Source organism: Mesocricetus auratus, unplaced genomic scaffold (genome assembly GCF_017639785.1).
Source record: "Mesocricetus auratus isolate SY011 unplaced genomic scaffold, BCM_Maur_2.0 Super-Scaffold_100003, whole genome shotgun sequence".
Classification (NCBI taxonomy): domain Eukaryota; kingdom Metazoa; phylum Chordata; class Mammalia; order Rodentia; family Cricetidae; genus Mesocricetus; species Mesocricetus auratus.
The window spans coordinates 95,081,584-95,098,241 of NW_024429188.1; positions in this window are offsets into that span (position 1 = coordinate 95,081,584).

Consider the following 16,658-nt stretch of genomic DNA (forward strand, 5'->3'; position numbering starts at 1 on the left):
TTCCTTTTTCTATATGCCTGACTTCCATTATGTGAACACACTGTGTTCTGCTCTGTCAAGCTTTTCTTGTCATGATGAACATCATAATAACTTGGAAACTGTAATGTAAAAATAATTTTTCAATCCCTTTAACCTGTTCTTTCTGCTATTTCTAACAATAGTACAATATATGTCCTATAAGTAGAAACTGAATTTTAGGATTGACTTTTGTCATTTTCAGTACTGCTTTATTTATAAATCAAAATACAAAATAATAGGATTAATTGTTGTATTTTATGTATGAATTCCAGTTCATCATAATTTCCTGCTTCTCTCCTCTATCTCCCCACATTTCTACTGCATGTATTCTTCTGTCTCTAGTATTCTCTTTCTACTTGCTTATCATATGTATTTTGTCACCTTCTTTGGCCACCAAATGGCAAGTCACTAATAGCAGCTGTGGTATTGTTGGAGTAGCTGTGGTCCTGTTGGAGAAAGTGTGTCACTGTGGAGGCAGACTTTGAGATTTCATGTATGCTCAAGCCATACCCAGTGACTAAGACCATTTCTTGTTGCCAATGATTCAAGATGTAGAACTCTCAGCTCCTTCTCCAATACTGTGTCTTCCTATATGTTGCCTTGCTTCATCCCATGATAACAATGGACTGAACATCTGAAAGTGTAAATAAGCCATCACAATTAAATGTTTTCCTTTATGAGAGTAGATTTTGCCATGATGTCTCTTCAGAGCAACAGAAACCTGAACTAAAATACCTTCCTAATATCATTTCTTTAAAACCCACGTTTTCCACTATAGTTCTCCTTTTAGTTTCAAGTTTTTCACCCATACTACTTTCCACAGAAATACACATATATAAAAACTATAAACTAGAACTCACAAAGAAGAAAAATGTGTAGATGCACCACATTTTCAAATACCAAACACAGGAACAATTAAGTGTTTCCCAACATTTATGCCTAAAGTCATAATAAAATTTCCATTTTGTTCTCATGACAATTCTGGTGTCTTATCAGTTCAGTATCACCTCCAGAAGAATCTGCAAACAAACTTCACCATATTAGCGTCCTTCAAATATTTACCTTACCAATATCTGTTATCCTTAAAAGCCTAATACCCCTTCCTTTGGCATCTCCTGACTCTACAAACTTATTTTTGTTGAAGATGTAAATTAAGGTATGGTGTAAAGTTACTGCTCTCATACACATTACATTGAAGTTCTCTTATGTAATGTATACTAAGTATATTTTAAAAACCTATATTTCTGTTAATGTACTTTATTTTCTTGTAAGGATTTGTCTCAAATTAAAAACTAATGAGCAACAAATTTTTATCTTTTCTACTATTATGATATTAGCCTTTAATTAATATTAATATTAATAAAGTTTTTACAGCATGCAGCCAGCTATTGTTTTGCCAAAAGTTAGATTTTCAAGATATTTTCTTCTCTTCATCTATATTGAATTGTTGCAGTATTGATAATATCATTTGTAAATTATTCCATTGTGTATTATAATGAATTTCCCTGCTCCTATCTCTGAGTCATTAAGTTCTCTTAAAAACCAACTGAAATTAATTTACTCATTCAGCAGATATTTATTAGGTGTCCAGTAAGATGAATATAAAATGAAACTTGCTTTGTTCAAGTCTTGTGCTTAACCACTTGAATGCTCACCAATATATGGATATTAGTTTTCTTTATGATTCACACTCTGTTTAAAATTTCAGTCTAATTTTTCCACTGTCTGCCTTATGGATTATGCCTTAACAACAAACAACTCCTACCAGCCTTTTTTGTATACCAGTACTTCTTAATCTCTTTTAGTCATGGCCTATTTTTTCCTGAGAAAATGTTTGTTATCTGAAAAAACACATCATTGAATTTGAATTAGGATTACTGAGGAAAATATAGAAAAATAGTGAAATCCAGTTATATATATTAGAAGCAAATTGATTGTAGGTGAACACTTAAAGAAAAATAATTTAGAACTTCAACTTAGAAAATCAGGAAGTATTCCAATCATAGTATTATATAAGTCTAGAATATTTAATCTTTATTCAATGATAGACATATTAAGAAAAGTGTTTAGAGTTAGATGTTATATAATATCACTGTTTATCATTTAGCATTAATACACATTAATTTTATGAATATTCATTACATAAAGTACATGTTAATATTTAAAAATTAACATGAACACTTAAATGTATTTTCAAGAAAATTATAATGATATGAAGAAAGGATCATACAGGAGAATTTTTCACATTTAATGTTACTTTAATCCAGTGAATATCAATCAGAACCATCATATTCATATATAATATTGAATATACTGTATGTGACTTAGCTTGAATCCTGGAACCCTAACTAACTCCTGTGGCAAGGCAATGAAGAAGGAAAGTCACACATTCAGAAAAGCTGAGATAAGATGGAGTGTACTAACTGTGATTGAAGATACCTATTACAGTAGTAGGTTCTGCAGTTTCTCTAGCAGAGGACAAATCACCTGATCCCAGCTTTTGGTCTTTTTGCCTGTTGCTGACTTTTTTTCATTCCTTCATTGTCTGTCTCAGTCAGGTTCAAGTCCCTGGAGGCCATGCCACGATATGACAGGTGAGGACAATATTTACCTGTTGGTATAAAGATATGAATTTAGAACTCAGAAATTATAAAGTTTTATGGAAATAACAATGTAGTATGTGTTCTACTTTGGGTTACATAATCTATTACTCCAGATCTTTGTATAAGGTTGCCAGGTACCAGGTATGACTTCTGTCCTATTAATAAAGTCTTATGTTGCATCAGAAAATTCACTAAGATTAGCATCAAAATGTAAGTGGCACTACTGTATGTTTATGGATATCATACCTGCTTGTCATTTCTGTGCTTCATAGGTGTCACAGATGTATTGGATTATTATTGATTATTTTCCTCCATTGGCATCTTGCATCCCATCTTATAGTACAATAAAAGTTATTCTTTAGAGAGATTATTCAGATAAGTAACATTTTTATTCAATTCAAACCTTGTGTCCAAATTGTGAGTAATCTTTAACAGTGGACATTTGTTTTAAACACTTTACAAGCAACCAAGGGCAATATCAATAGCCTACATTGTTTTAGGGCCTTTCTTGGACATCAGTGACCATAAATATACATGAAGTCAGAATTTTTCTTAGATGGGCTATGCTTTGGGAGACTATTTTTTATTCAAGTTGTGTAACTTAACTATGTATGTAATCATATGTATGTATTATAGAAAAAATGATACAAATCAGAGCTCAAATCATAGAAATTAATTAAGAAAGAATAAGGAATAATCAATTGAAAAGGTGGACTACTAATAAAGAGATAATAAAATTTTGATATACTAAATTCCAAAAGAAACAAAAGACATAAGTAGCTAGCATAAGTATTGCAACAGAGTACCTAAAAGCTAAAAAGGTATTAAACATTAAGATAATGAAGCGATCAATTCTTCAAGCATAAATTGGACAGCTTACTCTAAATGATCTAATATCTTTAAAAATACAAGGTATCAAAATTTAGTCAAACTGTAGTGGATAATTTAATACCTCCTTTGCAATCAGGGATTAAAAAGTGGATTTATACATTAGACAGTTAATTAACAGTAAGGCTCTAGAATTTTTTGATGGGAGACATTCCTCATATTTTTAATAAATATTAACACAATTAATTTTAATTTCTTCCAAAGTACAGACAAGGAGAGAAGACTCCTCAATTCATTTTATAAATCTAACACACCAATCCAAAAACTAGACAAAGATAATATAAAATTAATATAGTACACAATATAATTAAGTATTGGGTGCCAATGCCCAGTTGATATATATATACAAGGCAACTCCCTACAGCTAAGATTTGGGTAACCTGGCAGAAGCAGGAACAGAAAGATTTTTAAAAGCCATAGAATCAGGGGACTTGCTGCTAAATAGTGCCTGCTAGACATGACAGAAATGTTGTGCCCATTAAATCTCAATAATATAGTCACCTAAACAAGACCTACACATTATCAGTACCCATTAAATGCAAAAATGGACAAGGATATTTCACAATACCTGAACTCTAGATCAGTGGTTCTCAACCTTCCTAATGCTGCAACCATTTAAATCAGTTTCTAATGTGGTGGTGACTTGCAAACACAAAATTATTTTCGTTGATACGTCATGCCTGTAATTTTGCTTCTGCTATGAATCATACTATAACTATCAGATGTGCAGTATGTCTGTTACGTGACCTGAATGAAAAGGTCTTTCTAGCTCAAAATAGGTCTCGCCACACAGGTTGAGAATCAATGCACTAGATGCATAGCTACAGGCAATCAATGGCTGCTAAGAGAGGGAGAGTAAGCCTTCTCCAGAGATAAACTCCCTCTTAATCTATCCAGTCCCAAATTGTTAGTCTTAAAAGCATATATGCATAAAAATCAACCCAATATACTCAGTAGATAACATATGCATGTGTGTCACACAGAGACACAGAGACAATAAAACTGTGGAAGAAAGGTCATGAATCTAACTGTGGAAAGAAGGAATTAGAGGAGAATGAATGAAATTGCTACATATTGTTTATGTATGCATGCATGCATCAAAATAAGTTATTTCAGGCAATGATAAGAGAAGTTTTATAAAAATAGTATTCAATGTTTCTCACACAGATGATATATCAGCTGCTGAGATGGCTTTCTGGGTTTAGGTGTAAGCTGGCGAGTCAGAAGACCCAAGTTCAATCCCTGGGACTTACATAGTAGAAGAAAAATATATTGACTCCTTCAAATTGTCCTCTGAACTCCATAGGTGGAGGGTGGAGACAGAGAGACAAAGATGCAGAGAGAGACAGAAACAGAGAAGTAGACCAGGAGAAAGAGATAATTAAATAAGTAAGTAAAATACAATATTCAAAATAATAAAATGAGGGGAGCCACCCATTTTTAAGACAGAAAACAATTACAAGTTCTAAGATTCGATGAGTGGTATTAATACTTTATGTAGGTGGTGAGATAAAAATCCCTGAAAATAAGAAAGAGAATTCTTGAAAATAAAGAGAGAAGCAAGAAAATGAAAGCTTTTTGAGGACACAGATTGGACAGAGAGTGTCGATTTTTCATCCTACCTGTGCAGATATTGTCTATGGACCAGGTATCTGATGACCTAAAAACAATGGGCAGACTGTAGTCTAATGCTGCTGACAATCTTACTTGAGTTTCAATGTACCTTTATACATAAATGTAACAAAGAAAGCAATTGTTCAAAGAAGGTTGTTTGAGTTCAGAAAAACATGGTGAGTGTGAAGCACCATTCTCCATCTATTTTGATTAATTTTGATTTGAATTTTGTTTTGTTAAATATTAAAATAGCTACACCAGCTTGCTTCCTTAGGGCTATTTGCTTGGAAACACTTTTTCAAATCCTTTACTCTGAGTTAATGTCTATCATTGGTGTTGAGATGTGTGTGTGTGTGTGTGTGTGTGTGATGTGTGTGTATGTGTGTCTGTGTGTGTATGTCTGTGTGTGTGTCTGTGTGTGTGTGTGTGTTTGTAGGCAGCAGAATGGATGTTGTTTTTTCACTCATTCTGTTAGTCTGTGTCTTTTTATTAGGGAATTGTTTCATTGATATTGAGAGATAGCAATAACCAATGACTGGTAAATCCTATTATATTTGTTGTGGTTGGTGTTGTGTGTGTGTGTGTGTGTGTGTGTGTGTTTGCGTGTCTGTGTTTGTGTGTGTGTGTTTGTGTGTCTGTGTTTGTGTGTCTGTGTGTTTGCTTTTGGTTATGCTCTTGTATTCTGTTGGTATGTCTGTAGTCCCTGTTTGTTTATCCATATTTTCCTTTTTCAGAATTCCCTAAGATTGTGTTTTCTTTATTATTTGTATTTAGATTTTCATGTATTGAATAGTTTTATTTATTTCCTCCAGTCATTTGTTTTTTTGTAGACTACCTTGACATTCTTTAAGGTATTGTTAAGTTGTCTTTTTCCTTTATTTCTTTAAGGGATTTATTAATTCCCTCTTTAAGGACCTCTATCCCACAGAGTTGTTTTTGGGATCAATTTCAGGTGTTTTAGATGTGTTAGAATATTCAGGATTTGCTCTAGCAGGATGGCTAAGATGTGGTAGTGACATATTGTCCTGACTGTTGTTCATTGTGTTCTTACACTTATATTCAGGCATCTGTATTTGGAGTGATTATAGGTCTAGGTACAATTTCTGAGTTGTCTTTGTTGGATGTGTATTTTGATCCTTGGTTTCTGTTTCCCCTAGTCTTCGGATTGGACTTGCCTGTGGTTGAATAGAGGATGTCTATACTAGTTGGGGGTTAGATGTCTGATGGCTTGGATAGCCTGTGGCCCAGTAGTGGGTTGCAGCCCATGTTGTGGCCTGGAGTTCTGGTCATGTGCACGGCCTATGATTTAGCCAGGGGTCATCTGCACTCAAAATGCTAGCCTGTCTTCTTGTGGGAAAAGAGGCACCTGCTTAGTTTTCAGCGATCTGGCCTGAGTTTTTGAGGGATCAGGACATTTTTCCGGCCTTTGGTAAAATAAGAAGCATCAGCCAGAGATGTGGGTTAAGATATATTGACAAACAGGGGAGACAGTAAAGTTGATGCTGAGTAGGAGGGGTGGGTTGGAGGGGCAGTATTACCTGATGTTCAGGATGCTAACCTGGACTCTGGTGGGGTAGGGGCATCTGCCAGAGCAGAAATAGATTCTTATAGATCATAATTTTTTCTTTCAGTTATTGTGTGAATAAGTAAATTAAAAAATTTGGAAAGTATATATAAATAATAAATAAGACTCCAATGAGGCAAATGTTATATAAAAAGAGAAAACAATGAATTTGGAATTAGGAGCATATAGTTATGTTTCTACCTGAACCATTTCCTATCTATGCTACAATGATGTGAAAAATTTTACCTCCATTGTGTTTTGTAAAATGATAATGTACTACTTTCGAACTCTGTGTCAGCTTCAGAAGGACTAATCTGTAAAAACAGAAACAAATAGTTAATTTTTTACTTTTTTATTGTTTTGGTTTTTCAAAACAGGGCTTCTCTGTATTGTTTTAAGGCTGTCCTGACACTCACTCTGTAGACCAGGCTGGCCTTGAACTCACAGAGATCCCCCTGCCTCTGCCTCCTGAGTGCTGGGATTAAAGGCGTGCACCACCAATGCCAGGCAATTAGTTTTGATTTTTTTTTAAAAAACTGTATTACAAATTTCACTACCATGTCTAAATTAAATGAGCCAGTCCAAATTCTGCCTCATTCCTACAGAGTAAAATTGTGTTGACTTTAAATGTGATTTTTCATTATTTGTTCCTTTTTAAAATGTTGACTTGTTATGTCTTTCCTTCAATGACGATTAAGAAAGATGTCTTAACATAAATTGAAGTATTGTTTGTTATGATTTCTATGAATTCAGGGATTTATTTAGGGGCTGTGGGTAGAAAGTAACCATGACTTTCCAGTGTAAAAAATACTACTTCACTGTACAAAAACAATGGAAGAAATCGCTCAAACTTTTTGCTATGAGGTAAATTTGTGGTTTCTTTTCAAGTGAGGAGAGTTCAACCAGATATTGTACTAGTAAGTACAGTTAAACTCAAATGCCACTGAGGTTCTTTTTTAGGCAGCACTATCTTCTCTAATAACATAGAGGAGTTATTTACTGTGTCCTTCAATTTGGCAAGCAACCAAATTCCCTGCATGTTTTCCACTTTGAATCATTGTCAAGAAGGCTGTTTTTCTTTATGCTTGTCAAGGTTCAAAGACTTCACGATTACATAGATGAACAAGTGAATCATTTTTGTCCTTGTAGCTTATTTGTAATTAAGAAAATTCTGTTTTAAATTTCATTTTGTTTCTCAATACTTTAGACAAAATTAAAAACAATATAGTTTCCATGAGACTTTATATGAATTCATGTAGGGATGAAATGGTCTTATGATTGGTACTACTGTCATTAGATAATGGGTAGAGAATTTAAATGTTTTAACAATCTACCTATACACAACAATAAAACAAAATACTAGAAGTTCAAAGAATTAAGTAGTTCATATTGTATGAAACATATCTTTGTATGAAATGATAAAACAGACTTCAAAAACAACATAATTAAGTAAATATGTTAACTTTTTAGGTGTATATGATATCTAGATATGTTTGTGTGTGTGTGTGTTTTAGTCATAGCATACTCATTCACACAAGCAACTTCATCAAACTCCTCTTTTCTATAGAATTTTTGTTCTTTAAAATTATTATCAAACACTGGAACATGTGTGTTTTTATACATCTAAACTAAGGCTATACTGCCTTCAAGGACACATCAGAAATTTCAAGTGATTTTTGAAAATGAAGGACATGGTTAATACGCATTTTTTAAGCATGAACTTTCCACCTTCCTTCTATTCTAGTTATGGACCTTACTTAGCATGAAAAATCTTAGGAGAATGGTATTAATTGCATTATACGACCTTTAATCCAGTATACTTCCTCAAAGAAATGGTTGGAGAAATCTTGGTTGGATCAAATTCTTTCTCTGAAACTTGCTTATGTAATTTCCCTTTTTATTTCTCTTGTATTATATAACTACAGGCAATATTTCTTTGAAGATTTCTGAAAGCCATTGGCATTATATCAAAATGAAACATATGGGGTGATATATTATTTATGACTTATTAAAGCTTGTCTGAGGATACAAAAAGCAAAGTCAGTTCTTTATAAATTTTGGAGATCAGCCCTCTGTCAGATGTGAAGTTAGTGAATAACTTTTTCCAGTCTGAGGGCTGAGATTTTGTTTTGTTGACTGTGTCCTTTACCTTACAGAAGTTGCTCAATTTCAAGAGGTCCCATTTATTAATTGTCAATCTTAGTGTCTGTGCTACTGGTGTTATTTTCAGCAAGTGGTCTCCTGTACCAATTCATTCAAGGGTACCTCCCACTTAACCTTCCAAGAGGTTAAGTTTGACTGAATTTATGTTGACATCTTTGATCAATTATTACAAGTTTTGTGCATGGTGATTGACATGGACCTATCCACAGTCTTCTACATGCCAGAATCCAGTTATGCCAGCACCATTTGTTGAAGATGCTTTCTTTTATCCATTGTATAATTTTAGCTTCTTTGTCAAAAATCAAGTGTTCCTAGGTGTGTGTGTTAATATCAGGGTTTTCAATTTGATTCCATTGGTCTACCTGTCTATTTTTTTGCCAATACCAAGCTGTTTTCAGGACTATAGCTCTCTAATAGAGTTTGAAGTCAGGTATGGTGATGCTTCCTGAAGTTCCTTTATTGTACAGGGTTGTTTTCGCTATGCCTGTCTTTTCTTTTTCCATATACTGTTTATTATTGTTCTTTCAAGGTCTGTGAAGAATTGTGCTGGGATTTTAATTGGGATTGCATTGAATCTGTAGATTGCTTTTGGCAAGATTGTCATTATTACTATGTTGATCCTACCTATCCAAGAGCATGGGAGATCTTTCCATTTTCAGGCATCTTTTTTCTTTCTTTAAAGACTCAAAGTTCTTGCTATACAGGTCTTTCACTTGTTTTGTTCATGCTATCCCAAGATATTTTATGTTGTTTGTTTCTATTGTAAAGGGTGATGTTTCTCTGGTTTTCTCAGCCCATTTATTTTCTGTATATATTTGGATTACTGTACAGAACTCAATAGAGAATTCTCAATAGAGGAGTCTAAAATTACTGATAGACACTTACGAAAGTGCTCAACATCCTTAGACATTAGAGAAATGCAAATCAAAACAACTCTGAGATATCATCTAACTCCTGTTAGAATGGCTAAAATCAAAAACACCAAGGACAGTTTATGCTGGAGAGGATGTGGAGAAAGGGGAACACTCTTCCACTGCTGGTGGGAGTGTCAGCTCGTACAGCCACTTTGGAAATTAGTATGAAGATTCCTCAGGAAAATGGCAATCAGTCTACCACAAGATCCAGCAATTCCACTCTTAGGCATATACCCAAAAGATACACATTCATACAACAAAGACATCTCTTCCACCACATTCATAGCAGCATTATTTGAAATAGCCAGAACCTGAAAGCAAAACTAGATGCCCCTCAACTGAAGAGTGGATAGAGAAAATGTGGTTCATCTACACAATGGAGTACTACTCAGCAGACAAAATGGAATCTTGAAATTTGCAGTCAAATGGAGGGCATTAGAAGAAACCATCCTGAGTGAGGTAACCCAGTCAGCAATAGACATACATGAGACTTCATTCAGTGACTGATGGAAGCAGAAGCAAGCACCCAAGGCTAAACACTGAAATGAACTCTGGAAACCAGTTTCAGAGAGGGAGGAGTGATGAGCAAAAGGTTCAAGACCTGAAACATAAAATCCACAGAAACAGCTGACCTGAATAAAGGGGAGCTCATCGACCCCAGACTGATGGATGAGAGACTACCATGTGACTGATTCAGACCCCCTGAATGTGGGTGTTAGTGAGGAGGCCTCAGCAATATTTGGGACCTTAGGTACTAGATCAGTATTTATCCCTGGCATCCGGAGGACCTTGGGAGCCCATTCCACATGAAGGGATGCTCTCTGATCCTGGACACATGGGGAAGGGCCTAGGCCCTGCCCAGGATGATATGACAGACTTTGGAGATACCCCATGAAGGGCCTCATCCTCCCGGGAGTGTGGAGTGCAGATTGGGTGGTGGGTTGGGGTGATTGGTGGGGGTCAGGGGAGGAGGAGATGGAGAAGGATCTGGGATTGACATGTGAAGCATGCTTGTTTCTAATCTAAATAAAAATATGTCAAAAAAGCAAAGTCAGCCTCAAGCTATAGAGATCAGCCAGTGCTGGTACACAAATTTATTCCCAGGTCTCAGGATTAAGAGGTAGAAGGCTCTCTGTTAGTTCATGATCACCATGGCCTACACAAGAATATAGAGTAAAATAGCTCATGCCTTTTATCCAAACACCTGGGATCACATGCCTTTAGTCCAGTATTAGGGAGGTATATGAGAGGAGAATTGTCTTAGAGCATTCAGTCTCAGGATTCTTTAGTCAGATTGAGGAGAGTATAGCAGTCTGGGATTACAGTCTGAGGTTAGGTAGAGCCAGGTTTGCCTTTCAGTCTGAAGCAGAGGTAAGCGGTATTAGCAGGCTGCTTTGCTTTTCTGATTTTCAGCTTGAAGCTTGAACCCCAATATCTAGCTCTGGGTTCTATATTTATAGTGCTACAAACAAGAGATTATCAAACTCTCTAAAAAAACCAACATAATAAAAGGTAAGACTGACAGTGAAGATAAGTGCTCTTTGATTCCATAAAAGTGAGTCATAAATTGATCTATGTTTTGAATATATTTGATAATGAAGTCTTCATTGCTGTTCTATGCTTTTGCCTGTGTGTTATATTAAATTAGGCTTTTATTTTTGTATTATCGATATATAACAATCCTACTTTTGTATCAGCCATTGCTTATAGAACAATTATGGTTTCCAAGGTTGTATACAAGCTACTGTAATATTAATGTGGAATTTTTGAATTAGATATATTCAACATATACAATTATAGCCTATTTTAAGTTTCATTGTGACATATTTGCTCATGAATATAATGTATTGTGAGCATATTCTTACATGAACCAGTATCCTATCTTGCCTTTCTCCTCTCACTTATTCACTTTCTCTTCCAATTAAGTTAACTAGTCCTCCTTTTTTATGTCCTGTGTGTATGTGTGTGTGTGTGTGTGTGTGTGTGTGTGTGTGTGTACTTGTTTAAGTAGGCTGCTTAAAGGCATTTATTTTCATTTTACAGAACAGTATGGTGAGCTTCTGAGAACCTTTGTGTTGTATGTAATAAGAGGTAAGGGTATTATTTATTATTTTCTGAAGACATGCATTTCACCACTGCACGATAGTGCCTCACCGTGGTATGGTTAAGTATAACACAAAGAAAACTTCAAAAGTTCTACTCAGTGACAATACAGTTAAATATGCAATTCTTATGTGTATAGATCAACATTTTAAGTATTTTGTATACTGATATGAAGAAGTTGTTCTACATAAAACTTAAAGTTATAGAGAAATGTTGATATGTTGGTCTTAAAATTAAAAATAAAACATTTTTGGGGATGTTCTGTTGTAAATGAATCAATTCAAAATAAGGGGAAGGAACAAGAATGATAAAATCAGGAGAAATAGTACTAAATGGAGGAAGTACAATTTTCTTGTTAAAATCAAACATCTACCAATATAATACATTTAATGAAAAACACTGGTGAGTATTAAGCAAAACCTACATTTTATTTGTAGGCATATTTAGCAGCATAATATTTTGATGCATTTTTGACTTGTGGAAAGGCGTTTTGAAGCATTTGTTAGGATCTTCATGGAACCATAAGCAGTTTTATGTTGCAGCCTGAGGAGAATGTGTGTTTATTTAATTCTCTTACAGGATGCAAGGGACCTGAAGCCATGGTTATTATTTATCAACTTTTACTAGATTAGGTTGTTCTGAACTGCGTATTTAGAGATCACTCAAGTAAAAAAAATCTCAGAGGGTTTTATTGCTGAAAATTCAAAATAGTTGGGGAAAGAAGTCAGAATGTGTCTCCTCCCTTCCAATTTGCTCTATGATCTAGGACACTGTGGAGAGTTACATGTTGGATTGCTCTTTTGAAAGCCTGTTGATCAAGCTTAGTAAGTGTGATGGATGGTTCATAAAGATTTGGAAACAAGCAATCTGTAAAGTGTAGTCCACTCCCCTAAGCAATGTTGAAAAGAGAGAAAGCAGAAATGAATTTATGAAGGGACTTTTTAAGTCCCAAGTAAATATAAATATAAAAAATGGAAGGAATATTACAACTATTATTTCAGATTTTCTTGTTAGGACAATGATAGTTATTAATGTAGCACTTTGTGTTTATATATTTACAATGAGAATCTCACAGGGCCAAGTTGTCACTGTCTTAGAATGCATTAATCATCTTCAGAGACATTAAACAAAAGCTCAAGCAGATGTAGACAACTGAAAGAGTCAGTAGAAGTGAGGAAAATATTTCACTGATAAAGAGCTTCTTTTAGTTCACCCACTCAGTGGTCTAATCATTTTGGTTTTGATTATGAACCTTATTGCTCAAAAAATGGAAAATGGCCTAAATGGCAAACTTGACAATACAGGCAAGGTCATTTTTATGGGCACTGTGAGATTTAGAAACGGAATGGTGGTGAGATATTTTAATTAAACATAAACCAGATAACTGCCTGACTCTATTAAAACATTATTGGTTCCTTCAAAAATTCAACTACACTATAATTTAATAAACAGATATGAATTCAAAGAGTCTCATATACAACTGAAAACCACTTTTTAACTATTGCCTTTCTGTAGAGGACATTAAGTTAATGCTTTGGAATTCCTAGGTGATTTAAACACACATAACTCTGAAATAAAATATCTATACTGAAAAATCAACAATACAAAATAGGATAAAGTACTTAAATGACATTTAGCCTAGAATATTAACAAATTACTATTTTTTAATGTTTGCATTTGAAATTAAGAAGATTCTCATCACTTCAAGCTTTTATTAGTGGAAGAAGTCAGATGTATATAAAGAGATATATGAATATCAATAACTTAACAAAACCAGTCTATGCCATCACTATGGTATATATATATACATATATATATATATGTGTGTGTTTGTGTGTGTGTGTGTAATTCACATACATGTGAATATAAATGCAGATAGTAGCAATTACATATAACTGACACATTTTCTGGGACACAAAATGACAGCAATATTTTGAAATTGAAGTGTTAAGAGAACAAATGTAAAAATATGTGTTTTTAAATAGCCCATAGCCCTTAAAAATATGCAGAAATGGAAAACACAGATGAAACAGGTGAACATGTCCTTTATTTCCTGTAAAATGTGGGATATACAGAAAGTTCTGACTAGCAGAATAAAGTTAATAGTAGTCATGAGTGGAAGACAAGTAGAAGGTAGATAAAGGGAATTGTATGAAGGAATGCTATATTTGTATCTTAATATATAATTCATTCATGTTAGCCAAAAGATTCAATAAACATCTTTACAATGGAAAAATGAGAGGACTAGACCAGCTGCCTGTGCTTGGGGTCTACCGCTGTGTCTTCCATCTTAGCAGCAGGAACCAATGCATCATAGTCTCCACCCACGGGTAAACCAGGGCCCATTTCCGGACCACCTGCCTGGACCTGGGCTCTGCCACTGAGGCTTCCATCCCTGTGGAGGCTGCAGGAGCCAAGGTACTATAGTTTCCTGCTCCACCCACGGAACTAGGACTAGACCGGCTTGCCTGTGCTTGGGGTCTACTGCTGAGTCTTCCATCCTAGTGGCAGGAACCAACGCACCATAGTCTCTTGCTCCACCCATGGGTCCAGGTAAACCAGGGCCAGTTCTTGGGGGCTGACACAGGGGCTTCCATCCCAGAGGCAGGAAGCAAGGCACCCCAGCGGCATAATCTCCTGCTCTACCCACTGGACTAGGCCAGGTGCCTGTGCTTGGAGTCTACCACTGTGGCTTCCATCCCAGTACTGGGAATCAAGTCATGCAAGTCTTCTGCTCTACCCACAGGACCAGGTAAACCAGGTCCCATTTCTGGACCGTCTGCCAGGACCTAGGCTCTGCCACTGAGGCTTCCATCCCTGAAGAGGCAGAAGGAGCCATAGTTTCCTGTTCCACCCATGGAAGCAGACGGGCTGCAGGTGTTTGAGGAATGCCACTGCAGCTTCCATCCCAGAGGCAGGAGCAAACTCACCCCAGCACCCTAGTCTCCTGCTCCAACCACATGACTAAGACTATTAGGGCCTGTCTCCAGGCCACACTCCTGTGCCTGGGGTATACCACTGGGGCTCCAATCCACCCCAGTGGGATTCAAAGCAACCCAGCATCCTAGTCCATTTCTCCACCCATGAGACCAGGAAGTAGAGAGCTACTACACCCAACAGAAAGGAACTCCGGTCCCAAACCCACCAGGAGAGAAAGAGGCACCCTCTGTAACCCACTGCAAGAACAGATGGGAAGGAGACAATATAAAAACTCAAGGAGCAATAGAAAAAACCAATATGACACTGCCAGAATCTAGAGACCCTACATCAACAAAACTGGAACACCCCAACACAAATGAACCAGAAGAGAATAACATAAAAAACAACTTCATGGAAATGACAGAGGCCCTCAAAGAAGATATGAGAAAAATCCCTTAAAGAGATGGAAGAAAAAAACAATCCAAAAATTCAAGAAATGGATCAAAAGACAAACTAAAAATTGCAAGAAACAATTCAAACAGTACAAGGGCTGAAATCTGAAATGGAAACAATAAAAAAACACAGTTTGAAGGAATGCTGGAAATAGAAAACTGGGAAAATGGTCAGGAACTGCAGATGCAAGCATAACCAACAGAATAAAAGAGATGGAAGAGAGAATATCAGGTGTGGAAGACACACTAGGAGAATTAGATTCATCAACCAAAGAAAACTTTAAGTCCAACAAATCCATAACACAAAATATCCAGGAAATATGGGATATCATGAAAAGACCAAACCTAAGAATAATAGGTATAGAAGAAGAATAATAGGTATAGAAGAAGGTAAAGAAACCCAACTCAAAGGGGCAGAACACATATTCAACAAAATAATAGAAGAAAACTTTCCAAACTTAAAAAAAGACATGCCAGTGAAGGTACAAGAAGCTTGCAGAACACCAAATAGAGTGGACCACCCAAAAAATCCCCTAGACACATAATAATCAAGGCCCCAAACATATAGAATAAAAAAAGAATATTAAGTTAAGAGCAGCTAGGGAAAAAGGCCAAGTTACATATAAAGACAAATCTATAAGAATTAAACTTGACTTCTCCATGGAAACTATGAAAGCCAGAAGGTCCTGGACAGATATTCTACCAACATTAAGCGACCACAGATGCCAGCCAGGACTGCTATACCCAGCAAAACTTTCAATCAATATAGATGGAGAAAACAAGATATTTCATGAAAAAAAACAGATTTAAACAATACATATCCACTAACTCAGCCCTACAGAAAATTCAAGGAAAGGAAAACTCCAACCCAAGGAACTTAACTACAACCAGAAAAACATAGGCAATAGATAATACCACTTTACCAACAAGCAAAAGAAAAAGTGGTAGAAATACACATATAATTCCACCACCACCAACAATTCCAAAACAAACAAGAATGAACAATCAATGGTCATTAATATCCCTCAATATTAATGGTCTTAATTCACCCATAAAAGACACAGGTTTACAGAATGGATTCGAAGACAGAATCCACCATTCTGCTGCATACAGGAAACACACCTCAGTTTCAAAGACAGACGTTATTTCAGAGTTAAGGGTTGGGAAAGATTTTTCCAATCAAATGTACCCAAGAAACAAGTGGGGCTAGCAATCCTAATGTCTAACAAATTAGACTTTAAACTAAAATCAATCAAAAGAGATGAAAGAAGCCACTTCATACTCATCACAGGAGAAATCAACCAAGATGAAGTCTCAATTCTGAACATCTGTGCCCCAAATACAAGGCCGTCCACGTTCGTGAAAGAACCATTACTAAAACTCAAAAGCACATATAAAACCTCACACACTTGAAGTCGGA